We start from the raw sequence: 24014 nt of genomic DNA, 5'->3' as shown, positions 1-24014 counted from the left end.
AGAACAGGTTTACAAAGATCAAATGAAAGCATATACCCTCTCTCTCCCCCATATTCCCACTCCTGAGACTTTCCTCTGTTATTAACATCTTGCACTAGTGTGGTGTATACCATATTTTAGCCTTGCATGTATATTAATGTAGGAAAATGTAAGAATCTCTTGTTTAATGGCTTCGGGAACCACTGGTTTTTGTTAAGGGTGTGTGTTGAGACAGAGAGAGCAAAACAACGCCTTGCTCAGGACTCCTTTCGTTTGAGATTATTGAATGATTTAAACAGTTTTGTTGCAGTTCTTGCTGTGTATGAGGTGACATTATAGCAAATGAAACATTGGTATTTACTGAGATGATCATGTAAATTTTCCATATTAATCTGTTAATAAAGTATATTCATGGATTTTCTAACATGGAGCCATTTTAGCATCCCGAGGACAAACTCAAGCTGGTTATGATGTATTGTTCTTTTGCTAAATCCAGGATTTGATATGCGAATATTCTATTTAGGATCTTAAAACCTATTTTTATTGTGCTCTGACACTGCTTATATAAATTGCAAATGTCTATAGAATTTGCCGTGCAATCTCTTGGACCTGTTGTAGTTTACAGGTGTGTATCTTTGAACGTCTTTTCAATATATTTTATGGAGATCGGTCTGTATGGAGCTTCTATTTCTTTTGTTTCCTAGTTTTGGACATTTTTATTTTTGAGGAAGTCATCTGTTTCACATGGATTTTAAAATTTGTGGTGCTTTAGTATATTCTCTTTCATGCTTTAAAGTTATGTCCCGTTTTTGACATGCTGAATGTTGCTCACATATCTTTGCTCTTTCACCAAATCTACATGTTTGTTGTTGTTGATTGCTTTTGATCTTGATAATTTGTGCTTTCGTGTTTACTAATTTTGTTCTTGAGCTTATTTTGATTTTTTTCCTAGCTTCTCAAAGTGAAAGCATAGCTCAGTTCTTTGCAGCCTTTCTTGTTTTCTTGTGAATGCAGGTAAGGTTGTTTCTTTCAAATACCACTTGTAGCTACATCATGGTTTTCACATTATTAGCTCCTGGAAGTTACTGCTTTCCTTGCTGCATGGTCTCCCCGACTCCAAAACCAGGGAAGGAGTTCAAATCCCTTTCACGTTTGTAACCTCTCTCACCAGGAAGAGTCCTGTGCCCTTTCAAGGGACCACATGACTAGATCTAACCCACCCAGGATAATCTCCGTATCTTTTTTGTTTGCTTGCTTATTATTATTCTCACAATTTTGGAGGTTGGGAAGCCCAAGATCGTGGTGGGGCAGGTTCTGTGTTTGATGAAGGCTTGTGCTCTCTGTAATTTATTGTGGCAAAAATGCAAATTTTGTGACTTAAGATCAATGAACTTGGGGCCTTAATTACATGTGGAAAATCTCCATTTCTCTATAACTTAAGTATGGCAATGACATTGCTTTATATTCACAGGTTCTGCCCATACTCAAGACCATGAGATTACATAAAAATGGGGGTCAACATGGTCCCCTTAGAATGCTACCTGCCACAAATATCACAACCAGGTGATTTATGCTGGTACGAGCCACAGACCTTATTCAAATTTTACCAGCTTTACCTGTGTGAGTGTGTGCGTGTGTGTGTGCGTGTGTGCACATGAGTGTGCGTGAGTGTGTGTGCGTGAGTGCGTGTGCGTGTGTGTGTGAGTGTGTGTGTGTTTTATGTGTATAGCCTCTTTTGCTGGCTACAAAACTATATATAGTTTATACTTACCTTGTTAATTGGCTAATCAAGTCTAACATTTACATGATATGCATACTTGTAAATTCAGTGGGCTATTTCAATTTGAGAATCCTTGGGTTTTTATTTTAAATTTTATAATTTTAAGATTTTTTTTGCTAACACCTTTTTTTTAAGGTGTTTTTTCCTTCTGGAGAAGGAAATGGCAACCTCTTGATGAAAGTGAAAGAGGAGAGTGAAAAAGTTGGCTTAAAGCTCAGCATTCAGAAAACGAAGATCATGGCATCTGGTCCCATCACTTCATGGGAAATAGATGGGGAAACAGTGGAAACAGTGTCAGACTTTATTTTGGGGGGCTCCAAAATCACTGCAGATGGTGACTGCAGCCATGAAATTAAAAGATGCTTACTCCTTGGAAGAAAAGTTATGACCAACCTAGATAGCATATTCAAAAGCAGAAACATTACTTTGCCGACTAAGGTCTGTCTAGTCAAGGCTAGGGTTTCTCCTGTGATCATGTATGGATGTGAGAGTTGGACTGTGAAGAAGGCTGAGCGCCAAAGAATTGATGCTTTTGAACTGTGGTGTTGGAGAAGACTCTTGAGAGTCCCTTGGACTGCAAGGAGATCCAGCCAGTCCATTCTGAAGGAGATCAGCCCTGGGATTTCTTTGGAAGGAATGATGCTAAAGCTGAAACTCCAGTACTTTGGCTACCTCATGCGAAGGGTTGACTCATTGGAAAAGACTCTGATGCTGGGAGGGATTGAGGGCAGGAGGAGAAGGGGATGACCGAGGATGAGATGGCTGGATGGCATCACGGACTCGATGGACGTGAGTCTGAGTGAACTCCGGGAGATGGTGATGAACAGGGAGGCCTGGCGTGCTGCGATTCATGGGGTCGCAAAGAGTCGGACACGACTGAGCGTCTGAACTGAGCTGAACTCCAGTATTCTTGCCTGGAGAATCTCATGGATGGAGGAACTTGGTGGGCTACAGTCCACAGGTCGCAAAGAGTCGGACACAACTGAGTGACTTCACTTCACTTTTTTTGCTATAGAAAATTTTCTTCAATTATTTTCTCTCTTCCATTTTCCCCCTTTTCTTCTAGAATGCTTCTTAGATGGATATAGAAACTTCTGGACCTATCTCCTTTGACTCTCCGATATTCCTTTATGTTTTCTTTTGTCTTCTAGGTTGCAAATTATCTCTTCCGCGACCCATTCTGCTATTTAGCCATTGTACTAAGATTGTCCTATGACCAAACAACATTTTAATTTTTAGGGTCTCTGTTTGGCTTTTATTTATCAATGAAATGTTTAATTCTGTCTGGTAATAATGTTATTCATTCTAATATGTTATTTTTCTGAATTTTGCTTCCTTGGGTACTGCAATGTCTGTTTGCCTTTCTAGCGTGGTGCAAACATTGAGTGCTTTTGAGTTTTATGCGAGCAGTGCATATGTTCTTTTCACACTGTTGGTGTGAGGGTGGCTGAGAGACAGGATGTATTGCCTGGGGTGTAGCCACCAGCTCTGCTTTTGGGAAAGCGTTCTTAGCTCCTCTCTTGCCATTTCCCTGGGGCAGTGCCCTGCCCCCTCAGCCCAAGAAACCATGTACTCTCAATACTTTTGCTTTGGTGCAGACTCAGATCTGACTCACTGTTTGGTACAAAGAATGTCATGTGGACCGACTCTGGCAGATAATCCCCGTAAACAACCCCATCAAGTGTCCCGGGGGCTGTGCTGTGCTTAGTCACTGAGTCACGTCCAGCTCTTTGGGATACCACGGACTGTAGCCCGCCAGGCTCCTCTGTCCAGGGGATTCTCCAGGCAAGAATATTGGAATGGGTTTCCATGCCCTCCTCCAGGGAGTCTTCCCAACCCAGGGATCGAACCCAGGTCTCCCACATTAAAGGAAGATTCTTTACCGTCTGAACCACCAGGGAAGCCAAGAATACTGGAGTGGGTAGTCTAGCCCTTCTCCAGGGGATCTTCCTGACCCAGGAATCGAACTGGGATCTCCTGAATTGCAGGTGGATTCTTTACCAGCTGAGTTACCAGGGGAGCCTGTCCTGGGTGCTGCTGCTTCCAAAATCCACTGCCTTCATGCTAGCACCCCTGGAATAGTTACCATGTTTGGAGCATCCCTGACATGCACACCTAACTCCTCCCTTTCATCTCCTAGAAAATCAAGATCACTTGTCATCAATAGAAAGTAACTAAAAGTAAATGCAATGGGGGGAAAAAAACTAACCCAGAGTGATTAAATTCCACCCGAACACCTCAAGGGTGCTTCCTCAAGACTTCTTGTCTGAGGGTTCTCCACAGATTTTTGAAAGAGATTTAGACACATTATCCTCAAACCCAAGCCTTTCTCCCCAATTCAAACAGAAAGTTTAGAACGGAATAGAAAAAGAAAGAATATGTAACCCAATATATTATTGAATGCTGCCACAGTCAACCACCTAAAGTATCTCCTATGCTTCAGGAGAGCACTGGAAACTGGTGTCCTCAAAGCTGTCTTCTGACCTGAAAGACTAGGTTTCTGTCCATACCGGTCACATCCCCCCCTTGAGGGTGTGTCTGCTGTGTCACATCCACGTTCGTGTGGCCTGTGGGGGACACGGGCAGGGCAGGCTCACAGGATGCTGACCACAATTTGCAAGGAGTAAATTTTTAAACCCTTAAACATTGGCTTTCATTCTGTAATATATGATTCCATGTCTGGGCAATTGAGTGAATAATATTTTTTTGCTCTGAAAACGACATAATGTTTGACAAATCAAATATTCCAGACTCTTTGTATTGACTTTGAAGTTACAGTAGTGACGCCCCATCCAAGAGGGAGGGTTTGAGCTTACCTCGGCCCTACCTCTGGTAGAATTCACTGATGGGGCCTCCCCGGTGGCTCAGTGGTAAAGAACCGGCCTGCAATGCAGGAGCCGTGGCAGGAGCTGCAGGTTCAATATCTGGGTTGAAAAGATTCCTGGCATCAGGAAGATCTCCTGGAGAAGGAAATAGTAACCCATTCCAGTACTCTTGCCTGGAAAATCCTATGGACAGCCAAGTCAGACACGACTTAGTGGCCAAATGCGCTGTCGCTTCAGGCGTGTCTGACTCTTTGCGACCCCATGGTCTGTAGCCCACCAGGCTCCTCTGTCCATGGGATTCTCAGGCCAGAATACTGCAGTGGGTTGCCATTTCCTTCTCCAGGGGATCTTCCCGAGCCAGGGATCGAACCCAAATCTCTCACGTGTCCTGCATTGACAGGTGGGTTCTTTAACACTCGTGCCACCTGGGAAGCCCAGTGGCCAAACAGAAAGAAAATTAAAAATTTGAAACGACACACTAAAATAGAGAGACTATCCAGGAACATTTTATATATCTTGAACTAGTGATCATGGGTATTCCCACTTACTGTTCCTGTTTTGAGGGACAGTGGGTGATCTCTCTTGTCCCCACTTTCGAAGAGATGCCTTGTTTTTGTTTGGTTGAACGCCAGATGCTATTTACAGGCGGATTTTATGACACCTGAGTGGCTTCTGGTGTCCAGTCCTATTTCTTGGGTCCCGGATGCAGATAATCAAAATAAGCGAGTGCCTGCACGCCTCTCGGAGATTGCACTGTCCTGGACTCTCAAGTTCAGGGCAGAGGACGAATTGAGAGAATAGCATTGACACATATACACTACCATGTGTGAAACCCAGAGCTAGTGGGGAGCTGCTGCAGAACACAGGGAGCCCAGCCTGGCGCCCTGTGACGACCAGAGGAGCGGGAGGCTCAAGAGGGAGGGGACGTGTGGACGCATATCCCCTGCTGTACAACAGAAACTAACACGACATTGTAAAGCAATTATATTCCAATTAAAAATTGAGAAAAAGAAAAGCAACCCCCACCTCACCACATTCAATGTATTGGTGATGAAATTTAAAAATTATCAGCAATTCTGTGAAGCAGGGACATCAGAATGGGGGAAGATCAGCCTCTACTCTTTGGGAGTGAAGAGTGTATTTACCATCTCCAGAAACACAAATTAGATAATTTGCCCTTAAAACCCGTCTTTTTTCACTCAGTTGATTTCTATGTAAAAAGCAACGCTGTCCAAGGCCCTCACAATTCTCAGTCCAATGAACAAGATCAAAAGAGTACAGCACTTACACAGAGGGTAGGTTTTAGGGGCTCTGAAGCTGACATCCCAAGTAAAACAACCCACTTTACAAAAATAAGTCTAATAATTTGGCAAAATGTCAATGGCGTGCCATTGTTGGTTCTGTGCTTTAGTGTGTTGTTTTGAACAGAGGAATAAACAACCAGTTAAAAAAACCCCAACTTACTAATCAATTACATGCAGGTGTTTATAGATTTCTTCTGTTTTAATGAATTAGACTTGGACTTGTGCCATCCTAGAAATGACTTAGACACTAAAAGAACAGCTGACGGCTTAGAATTCAATAATGTTTGGAGTGACGCTGCCCTGTATCCATTCGAGACCCAAACCAGGAAGCTTCAGTTACTTACTGTGTGTGTTGAGGGCACGTGCGTAACGATCTGACATCCTAATTGATACTTGTAAAAATCTGATCTACAGACCCTTCGACTCGATGGTTTAAAAGAGCAGTGTGATGATTTCCTGTATGAGATCAACTCATAAACACTGTCTGTTTTTCAGCAGAGAAGCACATTCTCGTGTGGTCTGTTTTGGCATTTATGACCAATTGTAAGGATTGCTCTGTGTCCTCTCTTTGTATTGCATATTTTCTGGCCACTTTTGGCCACAGTCATATCTGTTCTGGTGGCTCCACCCTTGAGTCCGATGTGGTGGCTGTGCTTCCCCTTCCGTGTGTAATACAACAACCCCTGTGAGAACAATTTTGTCTTTGCAGGTTAGTGCTCAATTGTAACTCCAGTCAAAGCTCAGGACACATCACTGCTCGCCCATGAGTCTGGAGGACTGACCACTTCACTCAATTCAACATTTTTTATTTTACCTACAGAATTGGTACCATATTGAGGCCTCCTGGAGGGGAAGAAGGGTGTGGGGGAGGAAGGGTTTGAAATGATAAGCTAAGTATAGGTTTCCCATATGTTCTGCTGAGTTCAGGGAGGAATTCATGCTGTTATGGTAACACCCTAAGAACCATAAAACAAGCAAGAAGAAAAAATTTCCTCCTCTGAGCTCTTTGCTGCCACCCACTATCTTTGGTCCCAGTGACTGAGGAAGACCCCTTCAGCTCAGCTCTGGGCTCTGGGGCTTGACAGCACTGCACAGACCTTGCTCTTCTCGGGGTGAAACAAGGCTGGTGCGTCCCAAACAGGGGAGGTTCTGCAGGAATCCGGGTGCCGCGCTGTGAACTCGGAAGGGCTGTGTAAGTGTGAAATGCGGTACGTTGCCTTTATAAGTACCTATCAAAACAAATGAAAACATCTCATTTAACACAGAGTATTTGAGTAAACACGTTGCGGCTATACCAAAATAATCCCCCCAAATATTAAACAACAAATCAACCCCCTGTCAGAGCCTGACTCACTGGATGAATGGGGGAATGAAGAAAACCGAAACTCACTTGCCTGACGACGGCTCTATAAAATCGGTGAGTTTGTGAGGTGGAGTGTATGATTTCTGCACACAGCAACCAAGAGAATTTCAAATGCATTCTCTCTCTCCATCAAAATCGAACAGATCCCCGAGTTCCCAAATTGGAGGATATAGGCTCAGGAGTGTCTCCCACCTCCCACCAAATAGGAGCAGAACGTTAGGATACAAGGACTATTGTTTCTACTCCACCTGGGCCCCAGGCAGGCTGTATCATCGGTAGCAGACAGTCCTAGTTCCCAGAAGAAAGAACAACTCAGTCATTACCCAGGTGCCATATAGCTGTTCACAGGGTTATCCAAGATCATAGCAGAACAGTCTCTTCTGCCCAAGAACACATTGCTATCTGCTCCTTAAGGCTGAAAGAGAAACACCGAAGCTGTCTTAAACATTCTCTTGCTGTTACAACCTTCCTCTAAGCTTCCGTGACTGTTACCAGCCATGAGTGGTGTGTCCAATCCTTCTCCAACAAATGTCATCACACGTGGTTCCAAAAGAGGATGGCGAAGTCTCAACATAAGCCCGCCAGAGAAATAGTATTATTCCTCCAAAGCATATTTTGTATCAAAACCCCAATGCCTAATATCTGTGACATTCTGGAACTCTAAAGGAAGGATTTGGCTCTGCTGACATACCGCCATCAGACTTCAGCCTCTTCCATCAGGACCTGTTGTTTTTGTTGAGTCACTCAGCCGTGTCTAACTCTCTGTGACCCCGTGGACAGCGGCACACCAGGCCTCCCTGTCCATCACCATCTCCTGCAGTTTGCTCAGGGTCATGTCCACTGAGTTGGTGATGGTTCAGGCGGATATGTCGGCCAACAGAATCAGGGCTGATTTCCAGCTCATTTCTAATGTGACTCTGTCCCCACCCCTCTCAATTGCCCCCTTCTCTGTGGGCCACATTCTCATGGATACCAATGTGAATACACATAAGACATTCCCAAACATCCTATGTGTTTATCCATCATTCAGTGACTATTTTTCAAGTCCCTTCTTTGGGCATTGGACTACAAGGGTGAGCAGAAACAGACCCATACTTGCTCAAAATGCACCTCATCTAGGTTATCAGAGGACAAAAACATCCTGCAGTCCCTGCACGCAGTAGCCAGGATTTCAAGCTAATAATGCCAATTAAGTGTGGATCAGGCGAAAATACTTTGAAAGGGCATAATTATAACTATATTATCTGTGATCAGGGAGATAAGGTAAATGTCATAGAAATGTGTTTAATATTGTATACATTTTACATTACAGAACAATTATGAATTTGTATATCCTGTGTACATTAAAAGTTGGATATGTGTAAGGGCAAAAGATGAGTCTAATTTTTTATCTGAGGGATGAGGAATTGACTTTAATTCTTTCTCAGCTAATTAAAGGAAATTAGAAAAACAAACTGCTAAAGCACTAAATACATTTTGATTACTTATGGATATAAGCAGTTATTTTGGTTTTATTCATTGACTTACTGAAAGCATAATGATAGGTGAAATTAAGAATTAATAGAGTAATCGTGAGGGTTTATTCAGCAGACGGAATTAGGTCTGCTGTTTTCCCACCTTATAATTGGGGGTTTGAAGTTACAGGGTTTGCTCTTGGGTAAAGTTAGGCAGCATTGAGCCCTTGTTCACATAAATCGAGCTATTCAAGATAGAACAAAGGCTCTGGGTTGGGGGAGAAGGTGACGAGTGTGGTTGCAGCTGGGTTCTGTTCTAGGTGCCTGGGGGAGACAGGAGAAGCCGTCCGGCAGACAGCTGGGTGGAGAGGGTCAACTCAAGGTGAGGTTGGGTGTGCAGGGAAGAGATGGAATGACAGCTTGATGGAGGAAAGGTCAGCAGAAGGATGTATATAAATATATGTATATATATATTTTTTACTTAAAACAATGTGGATTTATTATCTTCACAGTTTTGGAGGTCAGAGTCCAAAATGGCTCTCAGTGGACAAAACTCAAGGTATGGGCAAGGCTGTCCTACCTTCTGGAAGCCCCAGGGGAAAAATCTGTTTCCTCTCCCTTTCCAGTTTCCGGAAGCTTAGTGTGTGGCCCCTTCCTCCATCCTCAAGGCCAGTGATGCTGATCTGAGTCCTTCCCACATGGCCACCTCTCTGGTTCTGTCTTCAGAGTCCCCCTCCAGCCCCTGTCCCCTCCCCACTTTTTTCTTTGTCAGGATTTGTATTAGCATAGGAAAAAGCGGGGCTTGCAGACCAAGGCAAAGGAGAGAATGGACATGGATGGACTAGGATGCCCAAAGATGGAGGAGGAGCAGGCGAGGCTGGCACTTGGCTGGTGGAGGGTGCGCCTGGAAGGGGGTCGCACCTCTGGGTGAGGGGTACGTGGCGTGAGGGGGTGGGAGGAGATGAGAGAAATCTTCAGGTGGGGAGGGAGGACTTGAGTCCCCCTGGAGTGACCACTTCCTCACAGGGAGGTGGATGGTGTGTCTTCCTCTAGCAGACGACTGATGTGGGACCTTGGGGAAGGTGGGCAGGGCCCCAGCTGGAGGAGGCCCTAAAGCTGGGAGATGATCTGGATTTAGAGAATCCATGATCCTACATTGGGGTTTCCTGACAGGTTCAACAGGTCAGCAGTGAGACAGGAGAAAACGATGATGGTGAAGTTGTTCCTGCAGGCAGGAGTGAGGAGACGGCGTCATGAGGAGGCCAGACAAGGCTCCTGAGGCTGGTTGTCCATCTCATCTCCTGGGGAGCCTTCAGCAGTGCCAGAGCCTGGGTCCCACCCAGATCGGTACATTCACCCGGCCCTGGCTGATTCCAGGGCTGAGATCTGCTGGTGAGACCCAGTGAAACGCACTGTCAGCACACCGGAGCTTTTGGAGAAGTGATAGGTGGACTGAGGATGCTGCAGAAGAGGTGAGGAAAGGAGAGGAACTCACCCGAGCATGCACAGGAGCAGCTGCGGGGGGTGTGTGTGTGTGTGTGTGTGTGTGTGTGCGTGCGCACGTGCGCACTCAAGTGTGCATGCACAGTAGTACAATGGTGGTTCAATGCATGGAGCAGGTTTATTAATCGGAGTACAGGATTGAGGAAAGTGTATTTGTGAACATATTTGGATCCTTTACAAAGGTATCAAAACTGGATCTAATTTGGCTATTCATTTAACAAATCACCTTTATAAAATAGTTGAGCCAACATGAGGAGTAAATATTTGAGTGTCCTAGAAATTAATTGCCAAGGAAAGAGGTTGAAAGAGCCCTGGAAACTGGGGCCAGTCTGAGATGCAATGGAACTCCAGCTCCGAAGCTCATTAGTCCCTCAAAGAAGGAGCGCTGGCTGGTGGGCAAGGAAAACAGGAGAAAATGTGAGAAAGCAGGCAGAGTGCTGGGGCAGAAGATGGCACCAGGACATGGCCAGGTTCTCAGGCCTGGATGCTGGCAGTGTTTGGAAGACTGTGCCTTTTCACCTCTTTGCTGTACCCTCAGGCCCAAGATACATCTGCCCAGCATAGAGCTTTATTGGAAGGGACTTTCGAAAGAGTGTCCAGAATGCCTTTGCAGTGGGCAGTTATGAAGGGTGGTCTTAGCTTACTGGGTGAGCAGTTTCGGTACCCAACTCAGTTATTTATTACCTTTGTAGAACTGGACAAGTTACTCCTGTAAGAAACGCCGCGGGAAGAAAGAGCCACCCCTATGGACCGTTGATCAGGGCCTTTTATTGGGCGGTCGCTCTCGGGCAGAACTCCCGGGGGTGGGTGAGCAAGGAAGCGAAGGGGGTCTGCGAAGCAAAGGGAGTCTGCGAGGTATGAGGGGTGGGGAAGGGTTTTATAGCCCGGGCCGGGCTCCCATATAAGGAAGAAAACGCGGGCTCAGCAGTGATTGGTGTCCAAGGGCTCCGTGTCGGCTCCTGATTGGACGGCTTGGTTGTCGGCCCGCCTCCGGGGCTTGTCTGCGGCTCTCTGCCGGGACATGTCCCAACATGCCCGGGCATGCCTCAACACGCCCGACCTTGCCCTGACCTTTCAACTCCTAAGGATGGTTTTCACATTCTTTTGTTGGAACTACTTATAGAACTCACCTCCTAGGATTAAGGATCATATGAGAAGATGCTTTCTTGTTCAGTCGCTAAGTCATGTCCAACTCTTTGTGACCCCATGGACTGCAGCATGCCAGGCTCCTCTGTCTTCCACTGTCTCCCGAAATTTGCTCAAATTCATGTCCATTAAGTTGGTGATGCTATCTAACCATCTTATTCATGAGAGGATACATGCAAAATGCTTTTCATAGTGTCAGGAGCAGGGTGAGTACTTCACATGGGCACTCTAGCTGGCCAGCTGGAAGGCTCCAATGGCCAGTCAATGAGGCTGGCAGGGTGACCCCTTCTAGGTCTTTTCTCCTGCATACATGGAGCTGTGGGTTGTGCCCACTACTTATCAAGACTCTTTGCCATTGTATCTTCACAAAGTCAGGTTCCAACTTGTAATTCTCTTGCACCAACAGTGGATTGCATTAATTCTTAGAGAACTGAGGAACACTGGGTGGGTCCTGGATCTGACGTGGCCTTGACCCCTCATCCAGCCTTGCTAAGGGAAGACCATGCCATTCCACCCTGACCCCAAGCTGAGGGTAACGCTTCTTTTTCCTCCTCTGAGCCTTGAGCCCACTGCTCTGTTGAGTATCTGCTTCATCTTCCTCCCAGGCTGCAAGGCCTTGGGGACAGGCTCACATCCATTCCATTCACCTTGACCTTGTCACAACACTTAGCTCTCTATCTGTCCTTCTCCAATACTGTATTGCGCTGACGAACAAGGGAGTGCTTCAAAACACCAACCACTAAAACAAGTGTTTGCAGATCTGGGCATTTTTTAACCTTCTGAATTTTAATAAAATGGACATTTTCCATCCTAGAAGAGGCAATGACCGTTTTGCTTTACAAAGCTGCAGCAGGTAAGTAAAGATGGGTCTACAAAGATGACAATGTTTTATTGAGGTCACACTGGTGGAAAAGAACTCCCCAATTTTTATCTTCTGAAGATAGATTCCCTTTAGTTATTTATTTAATAGCTGTGATCACAGGTAGAGAAGATAACAATTTTTGCTCTGGACTAAATATATATGAAGAGATACATTTCACGAGGAAAAGTGCCCAAGGCAAAAACCACTTTCCCCCTAGGACTCTGTTTTAAGATGAACAACTCCAGTGGGCTCTCAGAGGAGCGTGTCATAACCACATAGTCTCTCGGGGATGTCACGAAAATGTGTGGAGGTCAGACCACCATCCCCGCTCAGCATGAAAGAGACACTCCAGAAAGCTGGGGATGGCTTTATAGAATGAATCACTCCATCTATACAGCAAGTCCCCAAGCACTCAAGTGTACACAAGATTAATTAGATTCAGAACACAGCTTTTTTTTTTTTTTTCATCGTTCAGTTTCCTTTAATGACCTCCATTCTCCTTGAAGGGCAGGTATAGCAGCTAGGCGACGGCAAGAGATGTTCACTTGAAGGTCTTGCTTTGATTGAAGGCTTTGCCCACGTGCTGAAAGGCCCCTTCCCAGGAAAAGTACTCTCCAACCACCATCTGAGTCTCCTCATTGCTGATATCCAGTCTCCACCATACATGTGACTTGTGGTACACAGGCTGATCTGGGCTCCGCAGAAAGGCAAGTGCCAGCCTTGGAAGACCCAGATTCCAGAAATGGAGCTGCTGTGGTTGGTTCCACAGAGAAAGACACTGGCAAAGGCGTTCCTCCTCAGTTTGTCCAATGGCTTGGAACAGTCCAGTGATGAGGCTGCAGCTCAGGGAGGCCTGGGAAGCTGTATTCGGAGTACCACAGCGACCAGCCACCCTTGTCAGGTGAAGTGAAGTCGCTCAGTCCTGTCTGACTCTGCGACCCCATGGACTGTAGCCCTCCAGACTCCTCCATCCATGGAATTTTCTAGGCAAGAGTGCTGGAGTGGGTTGCCATTTCCTCCTCCAGGGGATCTTCCTGACCTGGGGATCGAACCCGGGTCTCCTGCATTGCGGGCAGACGCTTTACTGTCTGAGCCACCAGGGAATCCCACCCTGATCAAAGTGCTCCCCAATGCGGCAGCACCACAGACAGCATGTCCTCATGGGAGTACTTGTGCTTAAATCCATCCAACAAGAAGGTACTCTCAGGCAGGTGAGTAGAGGGATCCTTGGCCTTCAGCTCAGCAGCCAGCACCTGCCCACGTTCACCCAGCTCCTCCCTCAAGAGCAGGGCAGCCGCCTTCTCCTCTTTCTGCTTCACCTGGGGCCTCTGCCTGGCTTCTGAAGAGCCTTTCTCTTTCCAGTTGGTGTGCTTTTTAGGATGGCTCTCCGCAAACCGTTTAGGATCCAACCGGGCCATTTTCTCAGAGAGCTTCAACTCCCTCAAGGTAGCCTGGAACTGGGGCTGGTTCATGTGGGTGAGGAACCAGCAGCTTGTATTAGGGAAGGCCTGGCATAAAGAAGGCTCCAGAACCTGTGAATAAAGCCCCAACAGGCTGCTGACAATGGTGATGTCAGCCGGTGTCACACATTCACCCACCAGAAGAGTCCGGGTTGTCCAGGCAGCGTCCAGCAGCCCCAGAATCCACCTCACCCCCTCCTCCTCTGTGGCCTCCTTGTCGTGATGCATGACACCCCAGTAGGGGGACTGCCGGGTCCCGGCCGGGGACACTGTGTCGCCGCCTCAGCCAAGCCCACCCACCGCCCCAGCTGTACAGCTGCCCACAGGAGGATGTCCTCTGGGCTCACATAGGAGGCAGCGACAACGCCCTCCAACATACAGAATCCACCTCAAAGGCTGGAACCTTGCCGGCGGGAAATTTATGGAGCAATTTGGGGGTGCAGCTGGTTTGGCCAAAATGGAAGCCGGGTGGTGCCCGGAACACAGGGACCTGAGCCCCGCTTTACTGAGCAGTAGTGAGGTCTTCAGGCCCCCCAGCTGTCAGGACACGTGCACGGGGTCCCACCCGTCATGGCGATTTCATAGAGAGAGGGGCCAGAACATGGCTTAAAAAAAAAACAAAAAACACAAGGGCTTCCCTGGTGGCTCAGTGGTAAATAATCTGCTGGCCAATGCAAGAGACACAGGTTCGATCCCTGGTCCGGGAAGATTCGACATGCCTCCGATCAACTAAGCCTGTGTACCACAGCTATTGAGCCAGCACTCTGGAGCCTGGGAACCGCAAATATTGAGCCCACCACCCGCAACCCCTGAAGCCTGCATGCCCCAGAGTCCGTGCTCCAGCTGCAACAAGAGAAGGCCCTACAGTGAGAAGCACTGCAACTAGAGAAAGCCGAGCAGCAACAGAGACCCAGCACAGTAAAAAAGAAAAAAATCACGTATGTAACAAGCACCATTTATCCTTTCCTTTAAAGGACTGCAGAGATCAGTTCATGTCTTTGAATATTTGGACAAAAACAACAGCAACAAAAAACACGTAGGTCATTTTTTTTTTTTTAAACAGAAGAAACTAAAGGTACCTAACACCCAAGTTGCAGACTGGAACCTTGAAAGCAGCTGGGCAAGTACTAATGGGCCCATAAAGCACTGCCCGGTCTCTGCCTGCTGCCTAATTACTCATCGGCGTGGCCTTTGTTCAGCCAGTGCCTGCTTTTACAGCGCAGTCAAACAAGGTAGAACTGTGTCCATTTATGGGAAAGTCAAAGACCAATAAATAAAAAGTTTAATTTCCTGATTCTCTGAAGTCGATGGGGCTTAGAAAATACTCACCAATCCTTGCAATGATGGTCTTTCAAAAAAAAAAAAAACCTGTGTGAGCAGCACCTCGTATCAAATTTCATTGCTCATAAAAGAGAATCAGATTATGTTAAGTGAAAAAAAGCAGAGCACAATGTCCTCAGTGTTTACAACTACAAAACTATCTGCTGAGGGCAGAGGACTGGAAACGTGCAATTGCGATCAGACGTTTGTGATGGGGGCAGGGTCCGGGGAGATTTTTTTTCCCCGTTTTCTACATTTTCTGCTGCTACTTTGGTTTTATGACAACAGCAAAAAATTAGATATCGATCAGTAAAACAATTAGTTAATTGTCTAGCAGCTCCTAGTCCCCAGAACAAAGAACATCACAGGAGGCTTCCCTCGTTAAGCAAATCCATTAAAAACCAAGAAATTCAACTAAGTGTCAGAGGACCGAGGGTCTCACTTTCATCTGGAGGACTGTTGATTTTTACAGCTGTCCCTAGGAGCTCCATTAGTAAAAATTAATCCCACATCAGGTCTCTCCACTTGGTGAAATCTTTCAGGTCATTAATAATACTTAGGAAACTTTTTCTCCATCAGTATGATATGAAAGGTGTGGCAAGGAACCAAGTGTATGAGTCCTCTCTCCGGTCATTTCCCATTGTTTTGAAAACAGCTCGGGCAATACGAGCTGGATTGCGCACGGGGGCTGTTTACAGAGAACAGACTGCACAAGGGGACAGAACCAGTCCTGACTTGTTGCAGCCCACACGGTCTGGGTGAGCAGGCCAGTGCTGGCTTTCCATCCAGGGACCGCGTCCAAGGGACTCATTGCTGCTGCTGCCGCTCTGTCTGCTGACTTGGAAGAACTGGGGTCGATGCATTTGCTGACTGGATCTCTTGCCTCCTCTCTTCTGCTCCTTGCCAGTACCTTCCCTGGCTTCCCTTTTTTTCCAACCAATTTTTCCACTGGTGGTCCTCAGAGCCTGCTCTTCGCCCTCTACCGCCCCCTCCCTCCTCCTTGCATGCATTTTGTTGCTCAATTACTTACCTAGACAACCACTGATGGAGCAAAACTGGCTGTACCCTCTCCCGGGGCACAGGAGATTCAAGATAGAGGAGAGTGGCTTCCCTCTCAGTACAGTTGCTCAGTCGTGTCCTGTTCTTTGTGACCCCGTGGACAGCAGCACGCCAGGCCTCCCTGTCCATCGCCAACTCCTGGAGTCCACCCAAACTTATGTGCATAGAGTCGGTGATGCCATCCAGCCATCTCATCCTCTGTCATCCCCTTCTCCTCTTGCCTTCAATCTTTCCCTCTGGGAGGTTACATTCCTGTGGGGAGGAGACATGCAGACAGGGAAACGTGATTTAAGTTTAATGAGATGAATATTCCCCAAGGCAGGCCTGGGTTTGGGCGGTATCCTTATATGTCCCATGAACATGGAAACTCAGCAAGTCCAAATGTGAGCTCAAGCACTCCTCCCCCTTGTAGCCCACATTTTGGTTAAAGACATCGCTGTCTATATAGTCAGCAAAGCTTGAAGTTAGACGCCTTCCGCCCTCCCTCTGACCCCCAGCATCCTGCCGTTCCACCTTAGGCTCATCTCTTTAATAATTCCCTTCTTTCCGTTCTCACCACAACTGCCCAGTTAATCCTTCCCATGTAGTCCTCTATTGTCCTGTGTGCTTGCGCCTCCACGGCCACCATGCTCGGAGTGATGACCCTAAAACACACCCAACTGCATGGTGCCCTCGCTTAAAACACATTGGAGGCCCCCATCAGTGAATCAAGTTCACCTCCCCGCCATGGCCTTTAGCATCAACCTCCATGTGCAGCTTCAACCACCCACTCCCTTGGTCGCCTTTGGGCGTTAAGCGCCCATCACTTCCCAAGCGTATGGTGCTCATTGACACCACGTTGGGTCACGCTGCTCTCTCTATCTCGAACTCTTTCCCACACCCTATCAGAAGGAGGAGTCCTGGGAAAAGTCCTTTTCATCTGTTCGTGGCCCAAGTCCAGTGGCATCTTCTCAGAATCCCCACACTCCCCAGACTTGCCCCTGGGGTGTCTCCTTTCTGAAAAATAAAAAAAAGAGTGTGAGATCAGGAGTGAAATCTCCATCTCACAGTTGTGGCGTGTTCAGTCGCTCAGCTGTGTCTGATTTTTTGTGGCCCCAGGCTCCTCTGTCCATGGAATTTTCTAGGCAAGTATACTGGAGCGGGTTGCCATTTCCTCCTTCAGGAGATCTTCCCGACCCAGGGATTGGATCCAGGGATCGAACCCTGGTCTCTTGTGTATCCTGCATGGGCAGACGGATGCTTTACCACTAGTGCCACCTGGGAAGCCCTGGTATTTCTGAATACAGACAATTTTTTTTTAAGACCAAAAGATACTCATATTCTTAAAAATTGAAAAAAAATCTGAATTAGGACTTGAGATATACTCAGATAATTATAAACAACAGTAAAATTTCAGATTAAATGAGGTCGCACCCATTGAGAAAGCATGCTGACCACACCTTTCCTGTCTGAAAAAGTCCTTCTGGGGTATCTGATTGTTACTCCAATGTCTGTTTCTGGGGTTACTAATGAAATTGAGGTGTGTGTGTTTTCATCTGTATTAGTCATTTGCATTGATGAAATCCTTGATGAAATTCTCTTTAAGTGCAGGTGGAGGTGAGGGTAGGGAGTTGGGACGGGGGCTAGAGCCACTCCCCTGCCCTCCCTTTTTTCCTTCCAGAACTAAATTCTCCACGATTTCACTTCTTCCCCGGGATGACTTACTCTGACTGGGACTTCTCCCTCGGTCCTTCTCCTGGAGGAACAGGGGTCTTCAATCCTAAATGCTGACCCACAGCTGGCTGGAGACCACGTTAGGACCATGGGCAGCAGATGAAGGCAGTCATATCCCACATACAGATAAAACACAATGCTGGTTCATTGTTGAAATGTATGCAGTCAGTCTTCAAGACGGTCCCCAAAGATCCATGCGTCACTGTTTTCATGCCCATTCAGGGGATAGTGTGCTGTCCCTTCTCATACTGAATCAGGGCTGGCTCCTGGTGACAGATAGAATGAGTGGAGGTGACCATATCTGACCTCTGAGGCTAGGTCATAAAGATGAGCTTCTGCTGACATTCTCTCTCTGCCTCTGATGCTCTGCGCTTGTTGTTGCTCAGTCGCTCAGTCGTGTCTGACTCCGTGACCCCATGAACCGCAGCACGCCAGGCCTCCCTGTCCATCACCAACTCCTGGAGTTCACTCAGACTCACGTCTATTGTGTCAGTGATGCCATCCAACCATCTCATCCTCTGTCGTCCCCTTCTCCTTCCACCTTCCATCTTTCCTAACATCAAGGTCTTTTCCAATGAGTCAGCTCCTCTCATCAGGTGGCCAAAGTACTGGAGCTCCAGCTTTAGCATCAGTCCCTGCAAGGAATGTTCAGGGTTGATTTCTATGCTCTGAAGAAGCCCAAACTGGCCCTCGTGAAGAGCCCAGTGTGGAAGAACCTGAGACCCCAGCCTGCAGCCAGTCTCCACCCCCAGATCCGAGTGGAGACACCTTCAGATGTTCCCAGCTCTAGGTCTTTGTCTCCACGTGAGGCCCTAGAGAAACCATCCCCTTTCTGAGTTCCTGACTCACTGAATGGTTGTTTATATTTTGGGGTAAATTTTTAAGCAGCCTTAGCAGCTGGACCAAGGAGCAAAATGCCAATTAATTAGAATTTTTCCCGAGTATTATGTTCACCAAATGTGAGCATGCCCTGAAGTCTCTAAGGTCGAGCAGATAAATGCCTGTGGGAAAGAATAACTATTCCAGGATAAGGCTCTGTAGTTAGGTGTGGCAACAGACAGCTACGTAGGATATTGGTTAAAATAATCCAAGTCTTAAAAATGCATAGTAGGCGACCATACAGATGAATGCCACAAGAGGGCAGGTGTACATATGGAAATAGGGCTTTCATGGACTTAACCTTAGTCTATTGACTTTTTTTTCTTTCATTTCACTGATGATTTTGTTAGATACTGATCACTGCCTACAGATGGCTTCATTTTGAAGACATGAATCTACATTTCAAAACACGACCATCTAGGAAAGACTTCAGTAGGAAAGGTCCCCTAACAGTTCATTTAATAAAGCCATATTTGTATTTCTTATAAAACATATTTTTGTAATGAAAACACCTACAGTTTCATTACTGAGAAAAATGGAGCCGATACTTTCAAGCGTCAGTGGGACAAACATTTCCTGACTTTCTATCACTGCAAGAATGCAGATGTGTTGTTTACTCAATCTCATTTATTTCATAATGGGATTAAATAATGCTTCATTATTTCATAATGAACAAAGTAACATGTGATTTTGAAAAAAAAGAAGCAATTACACTTATTTTTCTTTCACCTCAGAATCCCCCTCCCCCTAATACATTCTGACATTAAAATGAACTAATTTGTTGGGTAATTTAAAGTCACCTCAATCTCTCCAAGAAAGATGAAGAAATAGGCTTCTCAGACCCCGGGGTTTTACTGATTGCAAATTGTTTTACTCAAAATGTTTCATGCAAACTTCAGGCAGTCTTGCTCCTGGAGAGCTTCTTACACACCACACACTTGGTACTATTCAGTGGCTGGTCAGTGCACACGATTTAATTGTACTTATGGGTGTGACATGTCCGGGAGATGGTGATGGACAGGGAAGCCTGGCGTGCTGCAGTCCATGGGGTCACAAAGAGTCAGACACGGCTGAGCGACTGAACAACATCAGTGGGTCTGACAGCACCGGAACTTCCAAGGCTTTAAGGGGTCGCTCCCTTGCAGGGTTTGAGCTTCCCCGGTGGCGCAGTGGTAAAGAATCCACGTGCCAAGGCAGGAGACGCAGGAGACAGGGTTCGATCCCTGGGTGGGGAAGATCCCCTGGAGAAGGAAATGACAAGCGACTCCAGTATTCTTGCCTAGGAAATCCCATGGATAGAGGAGCCTGGCAGACTACAGTCCATGGGGTTGCACAGGACTCAGAAATGAGAGAGCGACTGAGCACACACTTGGAGTTTGCCCCGCACCAGCTAGGACTTCCCAGGTGGCGCTAGTGGTAAAGAACCCGCCTGTCCATGCAGGAGATCCAAGAGACGTGGGTTCTTCCCTGGGTCGGGAAGATCCCTTAGAGCAGGAAGTGGCAATCCACTCCAAGATTCTTGCCTGGAAAATTCCACGGACGGAGGAACCTGACGGGCTATAGTCCAAGGGGTCGCAAAGAGTTGGACACGACTGAGCTGCTGAGCAAGTGACATGGCCCAGAGCTGCCAAGCAGAGGCTGTGGAACTCAGCAGTAGAGAACTGGCCTGTAGAAGTCATCCTGAACAACTCAGGAGCCTCTCTGAACCTCAGCTTTCACATCTGTAAAATGGAGCTTGTATTTGTGTTTTTCTCAAAAGGATGTTGTGAGGATCGGCTAGAATAATGGATGAAAAGCACTTGACCTTGTGCCTGGCGTATAGGGGTCTGTTCTACCCCGCTCCCCGCAGCTACGCCTCTCCTGTGACCAAACGTGTAGGTTGGCTACTACATTACCTGGGACACAGGAGCACTCGGCAGACATCAGCTAGGATTACTGCCCTGCCTTTAGTCCTATAAACATCTTAAAAAATGGTTTTAAAAACAAAGATGCTAAATAAGAATCGCATCTCCATTGCCAACTGCGTACACTTGCACGCTCTCTACACTCTCCTAGAAGACACTTCCAGAATGGGTGTTCCTTTCCACACTTCCACGCCGCATCTGAAGATCCGACATTACCACTGGAAAAAACTCCAGATCACTGAAGGCTTGCATCTCATTTTCCTGGCCAGCAGTGGCGAGGACGGACACACTGATCTATTACAAATGGCAGTGACTTCCAAAGCCACCCGTCTGCTGTTTTTCCCTCTGAAGATTTGCTGCAATGGAATTCTAGGAAGATTTCACACAACTGCCCCAAACCCACATCAGAGGCCACAATAACAAATTAGCTGGAGAGGGACGCTGGCTGTGTTTCCACGTCCAAGGTGCCGAGGTGGAAATCATTTACGACAGAACATGCACTCTTTGCATTAAGCAGACCCAGTTTATGCGTGACTCCAAATGGACTTCTTTGAAACTTTGCTTCCTCCAAGCCCAGTTCACAGAGTCAGATGTTTTTATAGGGGAGAATTCTACAACAGCTGCATTTTTTCCCCCTTCAACATGCCAAATGTTTCTTATCATTACATGGTCTCAAATATATTTTACTATGAAGTTTTTTTTTAAAGCACCAATAACTCGCATAACCTTTAACCTGTGAGTGTAAACACGCTACATTTGGGCAGGCAGTAAATTGTGACTCTACTTTTAAAGCTCCTTGGGTTAGCGTGGATAAATCCTTTAACTTCTCAGCTAGAGAGTCTGTAGAGAGACTTTCGTGGCTTTAATATTCCTGGAGTCCCTCTTGGCACTTCCCAGATCCCATGTTGGACGGGGTTGGTGCCCTCTCTGGGGTCCAGGGTGCCCCGGGCTCATTTCTTTCCAGTCCTGCTCCTCGGTACCCTGAGGCTCCCCTCCCCAGATGGTCTCACACTTCACTGCGTGTTCCTTGAGCACAGGGACTGTGTCTTATCACCATGGCATCCACTGAGTTCAGGAAGCTATAAGTGTCCTAGACTGGTGTGTTTTAAACAGCAAACACTTATTTCTCAGAGTTTTGGAGGCTGGGACATCAGCACGGTTGGGTTCTAGGGAAAGCTCTCCTCCAGGTTTGCAGACAGCTGTCTTCTTGCTCACATAGCACAGAGAGAGGGAGAGAGACAGCCTTATTATAAGGGCACTAACCCCATCAAGTGAGGTTTAGACATGGGTTTCCCTGGTGGCTCAGATGGTAAAGAATCTGCTTACAATGTGTGAGACCCAGGTTCGATCCCTGGGTCAGGAAGATCCCCTGGAGAAGTAACTGGCTATGCACTTCAGTATCCTTGCCTGGAGAATCACATGGACAGAGAAGCCTGGTGGGCTAGAGTCCATGGGGTCGAAAAGAGTCAGACACGACTGAGCTACTAACAGACACAACCCCATCAGGTGGGTTCCATCTCATGACCTCCAAGGGCCTCACCTCCAAATGCCATCACAGTGGGAGTTAAGGTTTCACACATGAATTTTGGGGTCACAAACATCCACAACAGTATCCCAAGAGCCTCGCACGGTCCTGGACCATTTCCCGAGATCAACAGGTGAATGGTGCCCCCTGGAGTTGTACAGTGTGGTGGTCCATAGTGTGTGTGTGTGTGTGTGTGTGTGTGTATGCTCTATTAGCACTTACTTGTTGAATAAAACATTTAATAAATTATAACATATTTCTGATTTAAAAAATTTAATATCTTTATTTAAATTAAGTTTGGTGTTGTTTTATAATAATGTAAAATGCAATGCTTAAATAGAAAATGACATTGTAAATTAAAGACATCCCTTCAAAGAACTTAAGTTAATAGATTTTTTTTTTCTGAATGACTCTAAGCATGCCTTAAATATTCTAACAGGCCAATGGTTTATTGATCAGAAAACTTAAGTATTAAATTACTGGCTGAATACTGCCCTAGGAATCCCATTTGTCTTTAGATTATAAGGTGATTAATTTGATAAATAGCCAAGATGTATTTTCATCTTTGCAACATCTAAAAGCATAATCTGACATTCATCGTCCTTCTCTACAGAGATGTTTTAAAGAAGTATCAGAGCCCCCAATCAAGCCACTGAAAATTTTCCCGAGTCAATATGCCCCAAATTCAGATAAGGGAAAACATCTCACTTATGCAAACTTAAAAAATCTTGTTCCCTCAAGATTGTTCCCCTACTGGAGATTCAACAAATCCTGTTGACTCTGGAAAGTAGCAAAGACGGATTTAAGTGAATCCGGTGCTTGAAGTGGGACCCGGGGCAGCTTGCCAAGATCATGTTATTCTTTTGCTTGGACTCCTACACCCCACGCCGCCCCCCACCACTGCCCGGAAGCTCCCTCCTTCCTTCTTTGCCTCTCTCCTTTCTTCCCATCCAGCTGCCCGGGGCCCCAGCCAGCTGTGCGGGGAGAAGGAGACCCCTGGGAGGCCGCACGTGGGTGGAAGGGAGAGGCCTCTGGGCTCACGGACTCGGCCATCCTGGGTGAAGCCTGAGAGACCGCAGGGTGGCCCGTTCTGTGACTGACCGCCCACCCTGACTGTGCGTCTTGGTGTTGGGTTTGGTCTCGGTGATGCTGCCCTACAGCTGGTGGCTCAGCCGTGCGGCTCCTCCCCCGGGAAATCCCAGCTGTCTGATCGCTGCCCTTCTCCCCTCACCATGGCCTCTCCTAGCATCCCTTCAGAGCGGGGGGAACTCTTGGTTAGGGGATCAGCCTTCTGCTCTAGGTTGTGGACTCTTGGCACGAGGGAAGGGTCGTTTTCTTCTTCACATCTTGACTCCTGGTGCCAGAGCCGGCACTGCCCTGGCTGGAGACGCGAAGGAATGAATGAGCAGCGATCAAACGAGACAATGTGCGTGGAAGCGCTTTGTAAACAGCGCTGTGGGACACACAAGCGCATCGGTGATTATGGTCTCTACACCTGCTAGCCGGGGCCTTGCCCGGGACAGAGCAGGAACTCGGCCGCACCTTTGGAAACAGAGGCTGGAAGGCAGAAGGGAGCCCGCGGTGGCGGCCTGGGCCCCCAGGAAGCACAGGCTCAGGTGGCATTCGTGTGAGGTGTTCACTAGGGAGGGCCCTTGCGGACAGACCCCGGGGACCATCTAAGAGGGACGGCGGAGGTGATGCTGGTGGCCCTGTGACAGACTTGGCTGTCCTCCAGGGAGCCCTGAGCTAGGATGCCCCTTTGGCATTGTCCTGACTGGGGCCAGGATGGCCTGACTTTTATCCCCTGCACTGATCAGACGCTGGATGTGGATCACTGACGCGAGCTTGGGCCAGGCAGACCTTCAGTCTCTAAAGGTGTGTGCTGGGCAGGGCGGGGGGTGCCCGGCAGCCCACCAGAGTCCACCACAGCAGCTTCTC

At 47.1% G+C, this 24014-nt stretch overlaps 1 long non-coding RNA gene and 1 pseudogene across 1 annotated transcript; both read right to left on the bottom strand.

The window, feature by feature from the left end:
• Positions 1–7001: 7001 nt before the first annotated feature.
• Positions 7002–16132, bottom strand: LOC128068028 (uncharacterized). Its single transcript, XR_008201436.1, has 3 exons — positions 16027–16132; positions 7575–7666; positions 7002–7117 (listed from the first exon to the last, which is right to left on the bottom strand). It is a non-coding gene; the product is annotated as an uncharacterized LOC128068028 (long non-coding RNA).
• On the bottom strand, positions 12758–14248 carry LOC128068027 (elongation factor 1-gamma-like; annotated as a pseudogene).
• Positions 16133–24014: the final 7882 nt, after the last annotated feature.

The sequence above is a fragment of the Budorcas taxicolor genome, chromosome 23 (assembly GCF_023091745.1).
Source record: "Budorcas taxicolor isolate Tak-1 chromosome 23, Takin1.1, whole genome shotgun sequence".
In the NCBI taxonomy this organism is placed as follows: domain Eukaryota; kingdom Metazoa; phylum Chordata; class Mammalia; order Artiodactyla; family Bovidae; genus Budorcas; species Budorcas taxicolor.
This window is presented reverse-complemented; position numbering and strand designations above follow the sequence as displayed.